The 17315-nt window shown below is 46.5% G+C and overlaps 2 protein-coding genes across 5 annotated transcripts in view; one reads left to right on the top strand and one right to left on the bottom strand.

The window, feature by feature from the left end:
- CCN6 (cellular communication network factor 6) overlaps positions 1-17315 on the bottom strand; it is a 126101-nt gene that overhangs the window by 67618 nt on the left and 41168 nt on the right. The gene's annotated exons all lie outside the window — the stretch shown is intronic.
- Positions 1-17315, top strand: part of FYN (FYN proto-oncogene, Src family tyrosine kinase) — a 129040-nt gene that overhangs the window by 15730 nt on the left and 95995 nt on the right. The window contains exon 2 of one of the 4 annotated variants that reach the window (XM_051613136.1): positions 10682-10829. The exons of the other annotated variants lie outside the window; for them this stretch is intronic. The gene's annotated coding sequence lies outside the window, so the exon portion shown is untranslated. The remainder of the gene's footprint in view (positions 1-10681; positions 10830-17315) is intronic. 4 annotated transcript variants of the gene reach the window in all.

Below are 17315 nucleotides of genomic sequence, written 5' to 3' on the forward strand. Positions count from 1 at the left end.
ATTTCTCTTTCATTTGCCATTCCAGGAACTGTCTTCCTGGTCCCTTTAAGGTCTTGCTGGTCTGATTTCAGTGACAACTATAGGAACTAGTCGGTATAGGAGGAATTTGGGGCTGAAAAGAGAAGAAAGAGAAGTAGACAAAATTTTCATTCTGTTTCTAGGCTGAGCTTTCTGTCTTTCCGTATTATCGAGCACTTTTCACCAGGGCCAGTCCATTTCTTTGAGAGTATCAGGCTCTGAGGCTTCAGATTGATTCTGCTTTTTCTGCAGCAGCAAAGGTAACAGTCAATATGCTGCTTTTTTTCTGTGCTGCTCCTGCTTTTACTGAACTTCCTCCAGATAAGTGCATCAGCTAGAGCAGAAGAAAGAAGGTGGAGTGGGGGAGAGGAAGAAACCTATTGCTACAATTTTGGGGGGGTGAGAAACTTTGTGTTTCTTGGGAATTCCAGTTAAACATGGAATGGTTTGTCAGTTTTGTTAACCATCGTTTCCTCTTTTCAATTTTTGTGAGTAAAGATCCTGCATTAGTTTTCATTGAGTGGGGCTGGACAAACCCTGCCACCTTAGCTTCATTTTATATTTTCTTTAATAAAAGTGATATGGTGAAAGGAATTGTTCTGCCCATGTGGGGTCTCTAATGGATATACTCAAGATTTGACAGTGCTTCTCTTTTTTTGTTAGTGTGTTACTGACCTGGGGCTTGCCCTTCTGCTGGAGGGTGCCACCCCGTAGGTATGATGAAGCAGCAGCCTCTGTGCAGAGCTGTGGGGACCCTTCTGGTTCCACTGAGCCATGGTTTGTGCTTGTTTCACCTGCTTGTTCAGTACAGGAGCCTGCCAGACAGCAGAAGGAATGTCTGCCCATCGCAGACTGCTCAGGCCTGGGCAACTTGCTCAGACTGAGGTGCTGGCCACAAGAGTAAAGGGCTGGAGTGCCTGGGCTGACATTTTGCTGCAAAGGCATCCTGGTGGCTGCAGGCACTGGGCTGTGGGCAGACATGTCCACATGTCAACACAGGAAGGACATGGAGCTGTTGGAGAGAGTCCAGAGGAGGCCACCAAGATGACCAAAGGGCTGGAGCAGCTCTGCTCTGGAGACAGGCTAGGAGAGTTGGGGTGTTCAGCCTGGAGAAGAGAAGGCTCCAGGGAGACCTGAGAGCACCTTCCAGTGCCTGAAGGGGCTCCAGGAAAGCTGGGGAGGGGCTTGGGACAAGGGCAGGGAGGGAGAGGACAAGGGGGATTGGATGAAAACTGGAGGAGGGAGATTGAGGTGAGACATGAGGAGGAAATGGTTTAATGTGAGGGTGGTGAGACCCTGGCCCAGGTTGCCCAGGGAAGCTGTGGCTGCCCCATCCCTGGCAGTGTTGAAGGGCAGGTTGGATGGGGCTTGGAGCAGCCTGGGCTGGTGGGAGGTGTCCCTGCCCATGCAGGGGGTTGGGACTGGATGATCTTGAAGGTTCCTTCCAACCCAAACCATTCTGTGAGTCTATGATGATTCTATGGCACCTTGAACTCCAGTAGGTTTAGCTGTGGCTCCTCACACCCTGTTCTTTTCTTCCCAGTCACCTTCACCTTAAGCCGCTACACAGAAGTGTCTAGAGGGAAAATATCATATAGAGAGTAATTTGGTTTTATTATCTTCCCCGTGTTATGTATTTATGTGGGCTGCTGATTCATGTCCAGAACAGATAATTTCACAGCTTCTCAAGAGAGTGAGGAGCTTGCAGTTGCAATAGCTCTGCAGCTTTTCAAGAGAGACTTGCTACACTCCTCATAAAGAAGGGTGAAGTGCTGGGAGATGTGTCACTCTCAAGAATTGCCAATGCCTGTATACTAATAGCTCCTGCTTCTGTAAAGGAAATTGTTTTTCCTCAGTACTGGAATGGCAAGTGATAGTTTTTATTGCCAGCTCCGTTACAAACACATGCCCAGAGCTCCCTGGCTGCTGTTAGAGCATGAACCTCAGCAACGTTCAGTCATGGGTGCTGAGTGGGAGGAGTGCCTGCCCATAATCTCTACCAAGTATCTCACTTGGCTTTTTGCAGAGTCTGTTTCCAGTACTGCCATAACATGTAAGTATTCAAGTCAGCATTGACTCAGGCTGGGTCTTAAACCACAAAGCTCACAGTCATGTTGAAATCGGGGTGGATGGGTGCAAGGTAAGGTTTTATGAATGTTGCTTTTCTGAGAACAGCTTCAGAGCGTGGCACAAAATGGGGCGTTGTAGAAACTTAAGGATGGGGAGGGATCTCGAATCATTCCTTTTCTGATGGTATGAGTTAGGACACAGTGAACACAGGTCATTACTGGATCCCAGAGGGGGAAGAGCATCTCCAGCATGCCCAGCTACTCTCTTCTACAGTCTGTGGAGAGCTCCCACTAGCCAGCTGGCATTGGTATGTATGCAGAGTATCTTACCTGCAGTGTGTGTGGAGAAGCAGAAGACTGAAAGGACACAGGTCCTGGAAGCCTGTTTGTTATAACTGCCTGCATTACTTAGGCTAGTAAATTAGACTGTCCCTTTGTGCTAAATTGCCTCTTTGTGAAACCCTTCTCCATCTTTCAAGGCTGCTCATGTCCTCACTTCCCATTCTTTCTCTTTTTAATCAAATCCATGTCTCTAGCCTCTCTGCATTGGCCTTGGCAGGGAAAAGACCTTAAAGCAGCTTGAGGAAGATGTTATTGATTCCAGAGTGTGATTTGCCTTATCTGGACATACTTGAACTGAGGATTTGAAGGGCCTGGATTGTTCTCTTCTGCTGGTAGCAACAGCCTGTGGAATCTATTGAGAAATGAAGAGTTATGCACCCCCTGCTCTCCCCCTCGATCCTTGTTAGCACAGAGGTTGAAGCAGCGTGTTCAGGTTCTCCCTGAGCTTGAGAGGGGGAGACTGTACATCAGCCTGCTGATTAATCACAGGCACCCATGTGATGAAAATTTCTCAGGGGATGGGAATGGTTTGTTTGCTTTTAACAATCTTAAAATAGCCCCATTTCAAAGAACGTTTCCGTTATTTTGTTGTTGGTTGTTTTTTTTTTTCTCAAGTCAAGGATGCATAAATGCTTGCAGTGTTAGTGTCTGTGCATGACAGTTGGGGTTTAGTTGCATGATGGGATCCTGGGCGGGTCAGCTGGGATGTTCCCTGCTGATCTTGAGCAACCTAAGAAGGTTAAAGGGAGAAATTGGCCCCTCCTGAATCACAGCTTTATCTGTCACAGGGGCTGTGAGGTTCCACCTGAAAGAAGTGGGGAGGCTTGTAGGAAGGAAAAGACAAGGATCTGCTGGGCATTCAGGAAAGAAAATCCACTTAAGCACACTGTTAAGAAAAGTGACTTATTTTGCTGCACAGTCATGGTAATAGACTGTGGGGTGCCTGGAGAAGTGTTGGGTAGACCCAACAGTGAGGGAGGTCAATGGGCTCATTGCTTTGAGTGTGCTGAATAGTCAGGCCCTGGTTGTCTCAAACTGGGCACCTAAATAAAGAGCACTTTTGACTTTATCTTCTCTTCATCATGAAGTGTCAATAATACTCCGGTGTCTTAGGGTGCTGTGAAAAAAATGCATGCCTTGTGAGGAACAGCTCGGGCACTGAGTGGTGCGGGGACCCGTCAGGGAGCTGGTTGTGTTTCCAGAGCAGACTGGGAAGAGTGCTCAGTGAAATGACAGTGGGTGTCAAAGAGAAAATAACAGTATGAAATGAGTGCATTGAATAAGCACCAGCCAGTTTGGGCGCTGAAGGAGGCTGTGCTCTCAGGGAAGACTTTCTGTGTGATCACGTAAGGAAGAGCTGGGTCGCAGTGAAGTCTGGGGCAGGTTGGGGATGGCAGGCAAGGGCCAGCAGCTCCACCAGGAACAGCTCTGGGAAGCCTGGTGTTTGCCTGCAGAGCTTCATAACCTTCCTATTGATGGGCCGTGTCCTGCAGTGCAGTGGGAAGGGTGACAAAGCAGCCTTGGTGTGGGTGAGACAGCAGGGAGGCACAGCGCAGGATGGGAAGTGGGTGCTGGTGGGACTGCAGGCTTGGCAGGCTCCCCGGGGCGATGTCCCCGCAGGTGGGATGGGGGGAATGGGCTGAGCCACAGGTTGGCTTCCTGAGAGGGGGAGAGAAGGTGTTTTGCAATGTGAGGGGGCCTGATGCCTTTGGGGGAGCTTACAGCTTCTGTTTTTCTAGCTGCCTGGCTCACGCCGCGTGGCTCTGGGTGACGGAAGCGGCTTCTTTTCTGCTTTAAACACTAATAGTGGGGGGTCTGACCTGCACCGTGTGAAGAGCTCTTCAGTTCAGGAATGTGGAACAGCTCTTTGGTGCATCTGTATTGTATCTAACTGTCCTGCACAGGTAACACAAAGCAGAGTCAGAACATAAACAGGCGACCCCGTGTCTGTCAGCACAGTGACTCTGTTTTACTTTAGACCTAATTACACTTGAAAGCTGTAGGGGAAATTGGGAACTTGACTTTTGGCACTTAACAGCACAATCTTAATTAACCATCACCACCCCTTTGCATGCATTTCTGTGAAGAGCTCCAGCCTTGCGCTCTCACTTCCCTCATCTCATTTGAGAGTTAATACTCCCAGATTAATTTCTCTTAACTTTATAAGCTGGTCTATCTTCTGTTTAAAAACAAGGGGGTCAAACTCTTCTCAAAAGGGTTCGGAGCCCCCCCTGCACGTCAAAGCACAAATTCAAGTTGGTGCCATCATCCTCTTCTGATTCTCAGCAAGAGACCTCAGGAAAATCCATAAATCCCTGGCATGCTTGCAGTGGGGAGGATGGGATGGTGAGAAATGCACTTGTGCTGGTGAGTGAGATCATAGGATGCACAGAAGACTTGCAAGGAAGAAACTGCCTGTGACTTTTACCTGCTTAAATGAGGTGTTTCTATATGGATCCTTTGTTAAAAGTGAATTGATTTTGTTGTTGTTGTTTTTACTAGCAGTGCAAATATAAGGCACAAAGGCAGCAACTGAACAGCTGGCAATGTGGCAGTCAGAAAAAAAGTATCAATATGAATAAAAAGGAAAAGTTAGGTTCTTTTTGCTTTCTGAAAGATTCTGGGTTGTAGTGTTATAATGACTTTTTAAATTAAACATGACAGACTTGATAAATTATCAGATGGGGTTTATTTTGTTTACCAGGGGATGAGTAATTTTTTTTCCTTTTTTTTTTTTTTTTTTTTTTTTGCTACTTCTTCTCACTATTTAAAAGGAGAGGACTGTGAGAGAAGTTAGGACAGAGGAGATCTTACTTGGCAGTTGACTCCTATTTGAAGTAAAAATATTTTTAAAGCCACAAAATAGCGTTTGCTTCATCTAATCCCTGGTGTGCTTGGATAAGCTGCTTATGAATCATAACCAAAAAAAAAAAAGAAAAGAAATCCTGAAAATCCTTGGTCACAAGTATTTAGAGACTTGATGAAACTCTTAAGGAATCTAAATAAAAGAAAAAAAAAACAACCCTGACCATTTTCCTGTGCCTCTTACTGGGTTAGGAGAAGCTGGCTCAGTGCCCACACTGCATGTCCCCAGCATCAGGCTGGTGACATTTTGAGAGAGATGGGTAAACATTTATACTGTGCTCTGAGAAAAGGTTACATGAAAGCCTTCTGGTGGAGCTTGGATTTGCAATTTTGCCTTTTCTTCTTTAAACAGAAAAAACCCCACACCAAAACAAACAAACAAAACCCAAGCCAAAGCAAACAACCAAGCAGCCTGGGTCAGGTGTGTCTGTAAGAGGTTTTCTGAAGAGAACAAAGTAAAGCAGGTCAAGTGCTCTGTGTGTATCAACAAGTTTTGCATCGTTGCTTCTAGACCTAAATGTAGGTATATTTATTTAAGAATATATTCATATTCTTTGATATACAAATATTAAGAGGGTCTGCAAAATGCAGGACACAAGTGACCAGAGCGTGCACTTAACGTACTGGGTGGAAAGGGGCACATCCTGTCACTGGTTTCCTGTGGTCTCCAGAGGACAGTGGTCTTATCCATTGTCATTTTGTCTGTCAGTGTGAAATAGAAATTATCTGCCATCTGCCATTTCCTCTTCTCCCTCCCAGCCTGTTTCTTTCTGGGGAGAGGGGGAAATAAATTCTTCCTCTGGCTCATGCAGATGTTCCAGTGGAGCTTCTCCTGCTCCAGCTGCAGGAAGTGTTTCCCAAATGGACCCTATGGTCCTTTGGTCTTATTTGGTCTTTTTTGCTTGTTTCTGTTCAAGTGTGCTGGTTTTGTCCTGGTTCACTGTAGTAGTGTGTGTTTGTGGAGATGTTCTCCAGGGGCACTCATCTATTAAAGCCACGTGTGAAGGAAAAATTACTCAATAAAAACATGTGTGAAGTACAGCTCAAGTCCCCTTGCACCCGGGAAAGATGCTTGTAAGCGAGATTACCAAGATGACCAAACCATCCATGCCACAAAAACACTGGGGAAAGATGATAGATGCCCATGGTACTGAGGGTTTTGCTTATTTGATACCTGAAATTCTCTGCCATCTGTTGTTTTATTCAGGCCTCTTTCATTCCACCTGGGGAGGTCAGTGAAGCCCAGACTTCAATCTATCTTGCGGGGTCTTAGTACCATGAAAATTCTGCTTGCAAAACTCCACTGAGGCCTAAAGGAAGGAAATCCCTCATCTGTATGATTTCCAAACTCTTCTAAGGATCAGAAGTGGCTGCAACCCAGGCCAGTCAGTCTCCAGGAGTGAAAACCATGTTGCCTGACGTTGTGTTCAGGGAAAGAGTGGTGTTAGTGGAGCAGTCAGGGGAGTTGCTGCTTCTGCTGCTCAGTCTTTGAAGAAGAAGTAGCATTTAGCCACAAAGTGAGGGATCTTAGCTCCAGCCACAAGCCCTGAAATAACCTGCAGGGTTTTGTTCCGCTTTATCCTTTCTGTGCTTACTTGAAAGAAAATTTAGTGTGTATCTCCTGATCTTTAGAGCTCACAGAAAGCTGAAGTAGTAAGTGGAAGGCTTCCTAATCAAGTGGACAGTAAAGGGGCTGTGAACCCTCCAGTGAACCTGCTGCAGTCAGGAAGCCAGTGGTGAGGAAGAAGGCGCTGTGTCCTGCAAACAAAACCCTGTTTGAGCGGATTGGTGTTGTAGGCTCTGCAAGAAGCCAAGAAACGAAGATTTACTGCCAAAGACTGACTAGATATTGTACGTTTGCATTATTTCCTTTTCTGTGCTTCTTTCCTCCCGTCCTCAGTGCTGGTTATTTGTTGGGCAACAAAACCTCTTCCTCGCCGTGGGGTGAGCTGATGCTGCCTGGGAGAGCAGAGCTGCAGCCAGCCCGTTTTCCGAAAGGCAGCCTGGCTCTGGTGAGGTGCTGCTCTTTCTCCTTCGCTCCAGGTGGGCTTGTTTTGTGGCTTCCCCCTCTCTGCAGTGTGTGTTGCAGGGAGCTGGGGGCAGCAGGGCTGTCTGGAGCCCGTGGGCACAGAGCACAACCAAGCCCGGGTGCTGGAGCGGGCGGCTGTGGCAGCGTGGGAGGGAACATGGGGGGGTGGCTTTTTTTATATGATAAAGGTTGAGAAAAGGTTCTAGGGAGGAAGTGTTGGAGGCAGCAAATGCAGCCAGGGCAGGAAGGGGTCCGCAGAAGGCAGAAACGTTGAAGCTAAAGCAAAAAAGCATAGCCTTGAGGGGAGAGAAAACTCGCAGGGCTGTGTGATACAGGTGAGAGGGGATTGAAGCCAACAAGTCAAAAGAAGTTTTTAACAAAACCACCAGAGCTGCTCTTCACTGACCAGAAAGCTGCTTGGTTGTGTTGTTGTTAAGCACAATAATATGCAGTTTGGTGTTTCAGAATATTCTTGGGTGTGGCAGAGCAGAGCTTTTTTGTTTAATCTGGGTTGTCCTGAGATTGGAAAAATGGGTTTTTTTGCATTGTCCCAATAGGAGCAGGAGGCTGGTGAGAGAGAGGGGAAGGTGCTGAAATAGGAAATGCTGAACCGAGCTGAGGACATGACAGCTCAGCACAACAGGCACGGAGGTGGCTGCAGGCAGGAGGATACGAGCCCTTGGAGAGGGATTGAACTGGGGAAGCAGGAGGGAGGTTAATGTCTTGTTCAAGTTGTAAATCTGTTTGGCTACTTATTCCTACACGTACCTTGGCCTCAGCAAGCACTCAGGTTTGCAGTGTGAATGTTTGCAAGTGCTTTGACAAATGTGCTTGACTACAAAGGCTGGGAGAGTTGGCAGCAGAAGTTTCAGCTGGTGGGGAAGAAAGATGAGAATTTATGCTTGGGAGATGCAAACTGAATGTGGTACAGGGAACAAAAGTTGCTGTACAAGGGTCTCCTGAGGTCTGCCTGGGAGAGTAAAATTATCTTTAAAAAAGAAAGCAAAAAGGGATGATTTGGTGAGGTGTGAGGGGGGAGATTTGAGCAGTGAAGGAGTATCTGCCTTCAGACCCCAAAGTCAGATGAGACTTGCTCAAGCTGTGGTGGTTTTTCAAGACAAGTTATTGGAGACACTGAGAGGCAGGTGGAGTGCTGCCTGCTGGAGAGGGACAGGGATTCCCTGCCTGGGGTACAGGAGGCAGCTTCCCTTCTCCTGCTGGCTGCAAGGCAGCAGCTCTCCAGGGAAAGGATGAGGACCTGGACTTACCAGGCATGTGGCTTATTGGGGCAGGGAACCCGATTAAGCTAGTAGGAGACACACTTTAAGACTCAGTTCCACAAACCAGTGCACGAGCTGGTTTTGAGGCATCAGACCCCACCACAGAAGGCAGTCATCTTCCACGTCCATCTGAAGCCAAGAGGAGCCCTTGGCTGCCCGGGAAATGTTAGCAGCCACAGTGACTGTGTTGTGTGATGCTCCTTCTGTCAGAGGGTCAAAGTTACGTCAAGGTGAAGAGAAGTTCTGCGTGGCTGAAGGAACTGCAGGCCGGGTGCCAGGGGGGCTTGCACTGGAGTTACTCAGGATGGTCAGGGTGGCTGGTCTCTCTGCCTTCTGGTCCGTGTGTCCTGCCCCAGTGAAACACACGTGGCAGTGGCAGACCTGCTGCATTGCTCCAGCGAGCTGGGAGGGGGAGGTCTGCTGCTCTCCTGTTTCCTCAGTTCCTTCATGTTTTGTTCTCTTTCTTGGATTCACATCTGGAGGCAGGGGGATTGTGTTTTGGGGGGGTTTTTTGGAAGGGTGTGCTCTGCAGCAGAGGGAGCAGGCAGTGTGAATAGTGGCAGGGAATGGGAGACAACTGGAGATGGATTTAGCCAGACACCCATCTGCCCATCTCCATCAGGAAAGCGAGCACAGTGGCAGGAAAACACACTTCCCTTCAATCTACTTATCTACATTTTTATCCCAAGACAAACTTTAAAATTCAGACTCCCAAATAAAGGAGCTGCATAAAGGGCAGCTACTGCCATGCCCTGAAGTCTGGTGGGCAGCACATCAGGGAGCTCTTCAGCAAACCTGGAAATCACAGTGAAGAAATGGGACAAATGTTCAAAAATGCTCTTAATTAACTTGCATTATCAGTAACTGCACTGAGTTGGTTTCTCATTTAAATTTTCAATCTAGAGCTCCTTTTGACTGGTTTATTTCATCATTACTGCTGCAATTTAGCCTTTGCAATTGGGACACTTCAAAAATGATGGGCTTTCCTATCTAAGAAAAAGCTGCATCAAGTTCTAGCTTTTAAGGCTTAAAACTAATTCTGATATAAATGAGAAAAGTGTAGCTTTGCTAGGAATCTTACTTTTTCAAGAAAGTTGTGAGGTTTTCATATTTATTTAGATAGTGATGTTTTAAAATTTGCATACAGCCCTTTGAAATTCCACCTTTTGTTGCTGCCAATGTCATTTTTAGTTCTGAATGAAAAATGATAAATATGTTTCCAGGAGTCTAGAGCTCAAGGATTAATGTGGTTGAACTAGTTAAATGTTAAATCTATTCAAAGTAAAACTGCACAGAGACCACAAATGTTCTTGCATGCAAGTAAATCCTTTTTTTATTGAGTCTGGTTTGCTAAAGACGTAGCTGCTCTGCCAGCTTGTTCTGCACAGATAAATTCTGGATGCTACAGGCACTCTGTCTTAGGGTGCTATGTTTGCTGTCCCAGTTGGTGCTAAGCTGAGATCACAGTTTAATTCCACTTTATATTAAAAGGGGAATCAGCCTTTTTGAATGGAAGGGAAGATGCTGTAGAACACTGTATTTTATTTGTAGGCTTCACGTCCTTGATGGGTGGAAGCAAAAGTTTCTCAAGAAAATCACATGGACTATGGTTTAAATATTTCTCTCATCTCTTTCAAGTAAATATCTCTTCAGACTTCATCTGGTAAGAGTCCTCGATGGGCTTTAGTTGAACTTGGTTACATCTGGGAGATGAAAGTATCACAAATCCCAACACCATCTCTGTACCAGGGAGCGCTGCTGAGGCCTGGGCTTTTCAAATGACTGTGAAGTCTTAATTCTGTGCTTTGCTTTAGCAGCCTGGCCATCTGCTCCCTCAGACCTAATTTTAAAGGGGAAGGTTTTGCAAAAAAAGTAGTCAGAATGGTGTTTTTATTTCACCTGACTTACAGGAACCCCCAGATAAAACTCCACGGAAGAGCTGCCTGAGGATCCCGAGCTCAAGTGCTCACAAGCTGGGGAGTGAACAGCATTTACACTGGGACAGTTTTCAATGCCCTCTGTTCTCCAAATAAAAGGTTCCTTTTTTTTTTCTTTTTTTTTTTTTTCTTTTTGCCCAGCTACATTCTTGGAAGTGACTGGGTTGTTTTGGCTGCAGCTCCTCAGAAAACCCAGCCTGAACTCGGTGCTTACAGCTTCAGCACAAAAGGCCAGCAGAGTCACAAAGGTTTCCTAAGCAATGAGGAGCACCGTGTTGGGAAGGCACAGGTACCCCCAGACCTCAAATGCTGCTTTTTTCCTCTAAGCTTCAGGATTTTAAATGTGCGTGTCAGAATTCAGTTTGGGCCATTTCCTCCTTTTCTGCTGGTACCATCAACACAGCCTTTATTTATGTGCTTTTCTCCTGCATGTTAAACAGAAGCCTGAGGTGCTGCACCCGGGTCATACCTGTGGCACAACCAACCCAGGAGCTGGTCTCTGACTTAACCAGGTTGTGGTGCTTTGGGCAAGGTTTTTAATGCCATAGGAGACAGGGGGGAGACAATCTTCTCTTACCTCCTTTTAATTAGACAGTAATGAATCCTTACATGTAGTGTTTACTAGCTCTTCTCATGCCTCTTCTTCTGGAGTTTGAGCCTCTTAAGGGGCTGCAATAACCAGAGACAAGTCATGTCCCACCTTCATGTTTCCTGCAAGTAACCTGCCCAGATGGTTCTGCAGCTGCCAGAGGTTGCCAAGCACCATCTCTTCACAAGGGCTTTTGTGAAGGGGCCTCAGCGTTTCCTCAGGACTGACATGGTCCTGAAGTAATCCTTGCAAACAAAGCACAGGAAATATATGCACCTAATGAAGCCTCTGCTTGCAAAGACGGGACTGAAGATGTACACGTAGTGTTAGTTTTTCAGAGTGGGAGCTTGAGGGTGATCTGAAGGCTTATGTAGGAGATACATATACACACAAGTGTGTGTGAAATCAGGAAAAGAATTCATGTAATTTGGGGCTGTTTCTAATTGTTTCTGCCATGTGATAATGAGAAGAATGACTTCTCCCACTCCTGGTTGCAGGATCACTAAACTGCAGCCCAGTCATCTATAAATGGAAACTTCTGCAGTATTCTTTGTTTTCCTGACTAGTTCTGAGTACTATGAGAGCTGTGCAATTACTGTGATTGAATCAGATGGAAACCCATCCAAGAAGCAAGCAGGGTGTTTCCAAAAATTATTCTAGTCGGGGTATAATAAGTTTTAAATCTGTGTTGTTATATATAAGATCTGTGGCCAAAAACTTGGTAAAAAACTTCAAAAACCTTGTTTCCGCTTCAAAGAAAAGATTTATTTAGCTTTAAAGTAATCACAAGGCAAACATGGCTGTGGTCTGTAATTTTTATGGATGTAGTTAGAAAGTATTTTTGGAGGTTTGAGAGCTGTTGATAAAATGACAAACTGTGCTTCGTGAGCATTTCCCTCACTCTGGAAACTGTTACGTGGAAAGATGGGGAGACACTTTTCTCCAGATAGTGTAGTGAGAGGACAAGGGGGAATGAATTAAAACTGGAGGAGGGGAGATTGAGGTGAGACATGAGGAGGAAATTCTGGAGTGTGAGGGTGGTGAGAGCCTGGCCCAGGTTGCCCAGGGAAGCTGTGGCTGCCCCATCCCTGGCAGTGTTGAAGGGCAGGTTGGATGGGGCTTGGAGCAGCCTGGGCTGGTGGGAGGTGTCCCTGCCCATGCACGGGGTTGGCACTGGATGATCTTGAAGGTCCTTCCAACCCAAACCAGTCTGTGATTCTATGATTCTAAGTGCTCTGGATGGCAGTGGTGCTAAGTTATGCATTTCATCCATAAATACTACATGTTTATGTTAATAGATTTACTAATTTGTATGGTATGTGTGCAGAAATTATTCCATCTCCAGCCTAGCCTTATCCATGTTGCTTTCTGTTTGTGATTACTGAAGTGCTTACGAAAGAGCTTCTTGCTCTGGGGGAGAAGACAGGGGGGCTGGGAGTGATGGGTCATACTTCTGTCAGCTCCTTATGGGACAGTTCCTCCAAGAAGTGCCTTTGTCCTGTCGTCATGCCCTGGGGCAGGGGCTGCTGGTGGGTTTCCATTCCAGTGTTGTGCTGCAGGGCAGCAGGGCTGAGGTGCCATTGCCCTGCTGCAGCTCTCCAGGACCTGGCTCGTAAGGGGCTTGCAGAGGTCCTGGAGCTCACCTCTTTGAGGAGCACTGGGCTAACTGGGGAAGAGGCAATTTCAGCCTTACCAGGTGCAGATGTTATTAATGCAGTTCAGAAGGACACTGCCAAGAGAGCTACAACAGGCTGTGTGATATTTGATTTCCATGCCTAAGGGTTCCTGTGGCTGTTTCCCCACCCTTCTGGGTGCCTCAGGTTGAGGGCACTTCTCAACCACCTACTGCCGTGGCCGGGTGGGTTGAAGCAGAGATGTGTAGGGAGGGTGAGACCTCTCCAGCAGAGCCCTCTTTGGCACCTGCACACAGACTGCAAGTGGCTTTAGACCTCCAGGAAGCTGGGGCAGCCCCTCCTACAGTGAAGCAGCCTGCCTTCCTCTTCCATTGGGCTGGGTTTGCTGCTGCTGTTTGGCTTGTTGCTGTCTTTTTAATTGTTGTTTTGTTTGGTAGCAGTTTCCATAGTGTGACTGAGGAAGCTTCTGAACTGCCACTAAGAATGAACAGCTCAAACAGTGGCTGTCATCTTAATACTGTCAAATACAAACCTGCTTTCAGCAAAACCACCTAAGTTGTTTTCGTTTTAATCGGTTGCAACTTTTAAAAAGAATAGGAAGGCTTTAAATTCTGGGAGGGTGTTGAAACGTAGCAAAGTTGTAACAAAATTAATGAACTTGGGCCATGTTGCTTTCTTGGAATAATTCTATCAAGTTGGCTTTGTAGGCAAGATTAACATATAACATGGGCAGAGGTGCCCCTTTGAATAGGCTTGAATGTGCGTGCGTTTGTCTGCAAGAGATTCTTGTTACTTATGTCACATTTCCCTTTCTTCCATACTTCCTTTGTTGTATCTTGCCCTTAATTATTGTTGAAAACCCAAGCAGCAGCTGTATCTGCACCGTGCCTCCTGGGGCAGGGGCACAGTGATGGCTTGGAGCCCTCTGAAGTGCTGCAGAATAAGCTCTAAGAAGTAGGAAGGAGGGAACACAGGCTTTGGCTGAGGTTCCTTTCATCGAGATGTTCAGCGTTGCCGCCATCACGTAACTGGCAAAATCAGGTAAAAATTGCCAAACTTCCCCCATCTGAAAGGAAATCTGGTGTAAACCTGCTGCTTCAAACCCCTGAAACAGAAGACTTTATAAACAAGAATTATTACTGTTTATAATGCAGAAAACAGTGTGACAACAACTGAGTTGTCTCAGCTTCTTCCACAATTTTTTTCTTCCCTCAGTTTTCTAGTGTTGGTGGTTCCGGAATGGAGTCTGTGTCAATAGAATCACAGAATCATAGAATCATTCAGGTTGGAAGGGACCTCAAAGATCATCCAGTTCCAACCCCCCTGCCATGAGCAGGGAACCCAGTGTCTCGACACTTCAGGTTCCAGCTGCCGGGGGCTGCAGTGATGCGCTGCCTGATGCCCTCCATGGTGTTGTCGGGCTCCTGCCTCGCGCCAGCTCTTGGGTTTCTACCCTGTTGAAAGGAGGCAGTGGTTATGGCTGGTGCTGAGGCGTGTGGCCAGAGCCACAGGAGAGGCTCCTGCTCTTCCTCTGCAGAGGAACCCCAAACTCTTGGGAGGCCAGCTGGGCAGAGGAGGCAGAACTTGTGGTTGGCGTTTTGGGGCGGAGGGGAAGCTCCCTCTGCCCTGCACAAGGTGCAGCTGCCCAGGGGACAGGAGGACATTGAGCTGCAGTTGAGAACAGGACTCTAGTGCAGAGCTCATCTGGGAAGTGAGACAAGATCTCTTGTGGTGCCTGATGGTGGGGGACATGCTCCTCCCCCTCGGTTTTCTTGTGGGGCTGCATCTGTCATCCCGCTCTTTCACTGAGATTCCTCAGGACTCTCAATTCCTGGGAAACAAAATGCAGGGCTGAATTCCATCCAGTGTTTGCCTCTTTGACAGAATTGGCTCGTTTTATCTAGGGGTTCATGTTAGGACATTGGGCAGGGAAACAGGGAGCTCAGCTTCCAGTCTTCCTCCCCATCAGCATCTCTGTGTCAGCATCAGCAGCTTCTGCCCCTCTTCCTGGGGGTTTGCTCAGGCTGAATCTGTGTGGCTTTGATGGAAGGGAAACGGTGCTTTCCACCAAGCTCAAGTGTTTGCTGGAGGTCTCTGCTTCCACTGCATATGACCCTGGCAGCTCTAAGAAAGCTGGAGTCATCTTGGCTACTGAAGCGATTTGATCATTTCTGGTGTGTGTTGCAGCAGCAGCAGTTGGAGCCAGACTTGGGCAAGTTTAATTTAAATTCTGTTCGCTTCCTCACCTGTGGATGGAAGGATGGGGATGTCTGCTGGGGGCTGGGTGGGATTTCATTGCACAAGCCAGGGGGATTTCTCTTAATCGAGTCTCATCTCTAGTCGTTCACTGGTTTGGGTTGCTTTTCTAGTCTTCTCTCTGTGCCTGGAAATGCAACCTCCATCTTCCGCAGCGCAGGCTGCGTGTGAGATGCCACAGCTTCAGAGACACTTCCTTTGCCAAAATAACTGCTAGATTGCCCCAGTTTTGTGCAGCATAAGCATTTGCATGTTTTTAGAGTACAAAAACTGTTGTGCATTTCTTTTTGGGGGGACAGCTGCACTGGGGATAATTTTTATGTAGTTGGCATGTAAGTTTTAATTTAGCAATATGTTCATTAATGGCTCCAGCAGGTTTTCTATTTTCTTCTAGAAATTAGCACTTCAGGTGTTTAATTAGAGCCTTTGGGATTTTATTTTTTTTTTCATTTTGGTTTCTCTTTTTAATTTAAAAATCTTTTATTGAGACTAAATCTTTAACCTTCCAGGTGCTTTTAAATTGTCGGCTTGTGAATCTGAGTTCTAATGAGTCAATCTAATTTTAATTTTAAATTTGACCAGCGAGATGAAGAACAACTTTTCTGGTAACCATGCATGAAGCTTTTGGTTGTGGCTTTCTTTCTAATGAGGGCAGTTTCATCCTTTTGGTTCCTTCCAGCTGGGAAATTTAACTTCTAGGATATTTGCCATCAGTGCGTGCGTGCAAGGAAAAAAATTGCTTGCCAACGTTTTTAAAGGTGATTTCAGCACCCATTAAATGGGGAGGGGAATGTGTAGTTAAGAGAAAAAAGACATGAAGAGGAAACAAGTGAGCGGGGGTAAGCTGGGGTGCCTGCTTGCAGCTCCTGGGTTCCTGGGCAGCAGCTGCTTGATAGATGCTCAGCCCTTTGCCTTGGGCAGCCCTGTGCTTTTCTGTGTCTAACAGGATGGTTGTGGCAAACTAGCACACAACCTGCACCTTCTGGTGGAAGGTCATAAGCTACCACAAGGTATTTTGTAGCAGCTGAGACCATAAAGTGGTAATTCTGGCTCAATGTTCATTAACTTGGGTGGCTCAGCCAGTGTTTCCATGTACAAAGAGGCCTGTGTTAAACGTTGTCCTTGTGGCCCTGCTGGTGCAATCAGCTTTTGGGGACAGGGAGGTTGAAGGAGCCCATGTTCTGTCCTCCTGGGAAACAACCTTTCCCAATCAGCCTGGGTGAGGACACTGCAGTTGCCTTTGTGTGCCTGTTCAGTTCCATTCCCAATGACCCTGGCATTTGAAACTCTTAGATAAACTCGCTATCATCATTTACAGCATGTGGATTCAGGATCTAATCACTCTCTTCTCTTGAGCTGCCATTGTTTGTTGATCTCTGGCCGAGCTGGATGTTTCCCTCCTGAGACTGAGCCCACTTCAGAATAACCCCAAAGTGACCAGATCCTTGGTTTTGTTTAGTTTTCTCTGTTCCGCAGTAACCTAAAACCAAACCCCAGGTTTATTTCTGCTGTTGCCTTTCTGAATATAAATAGCACAAGTTTCATTCCTTGATAATATGTCAGGCTGACATTTATCTTGGTTAAAAAGATAGAGGAGTCTCAGCTTTGTTGTGGTAAGGAAGCCAAAAACTACTTAGCTGTGGAGTGATGAGAGGAAGGATGGAAATGAGAATGAGAGCTAAACCTTTTCCTTTTTGTCTTTCCCCAGCACTTCTGCTGCCCTGACAAGTGATTGCTAATGAAACATTATTTTGCTAGCATATTTTTAATTTTTTTTGCAGCTTAGTAATTTGGCCCAGATACCTGCTTGTTGGGTGACAGGACCTACATGATGCTTTCACGGGTGGTGAACTCATGCTTGTGTGAGCATCACATTTCCAGGAGCTGGAAATCAGAGCCTTCCAGCCCCACACACTCTATGATTCTGGGATTCTGGGATTAATAGTGAGCAGCTCTTTGTGTTTGCTGCCCGCGTGGCTGCACGTGCAGGGCTCTTGCTGGCTGCTGAAGAGCAGATTTTGAACAAAGCCTCTGGGTGTGAACCGGGAGCTCAGCTGCAGATGGGAAGTGCCTTTCCTGCGGAATCTAGATTAAAATTGCCACACGTAGCACCATTCTGCAGTTTGAAAATCTAGAGTAGGTTGTAACTGATAAAACGGATGCTGAATTTTTAAATGTATGATCCTGCTGGGTGATATCTTTCTTCCCCAAGCTCAGTGCTGTTTGTGTTAAAGCAACTTCGTGAAATTTTTACAGGAAAAAATGAAGCAATGTTTTGCCCGTTAGGTGTGAGCCC

The sequence above is a fragment of the Apus apus genome, chromosome 3 (genome assembly GCF_020740795.1).
Source record: "Apus apus isolate bApuApu2 chromosome 3, bApuApu2.pri.cur, whole genome shotgun sequence".
Taxonomy (NCBI): domain Eukaryota; kingdom Metazoa; phylum Chordata; class Aves; order Apodiformes; family Apodidae; genus Apus; species Apus apus.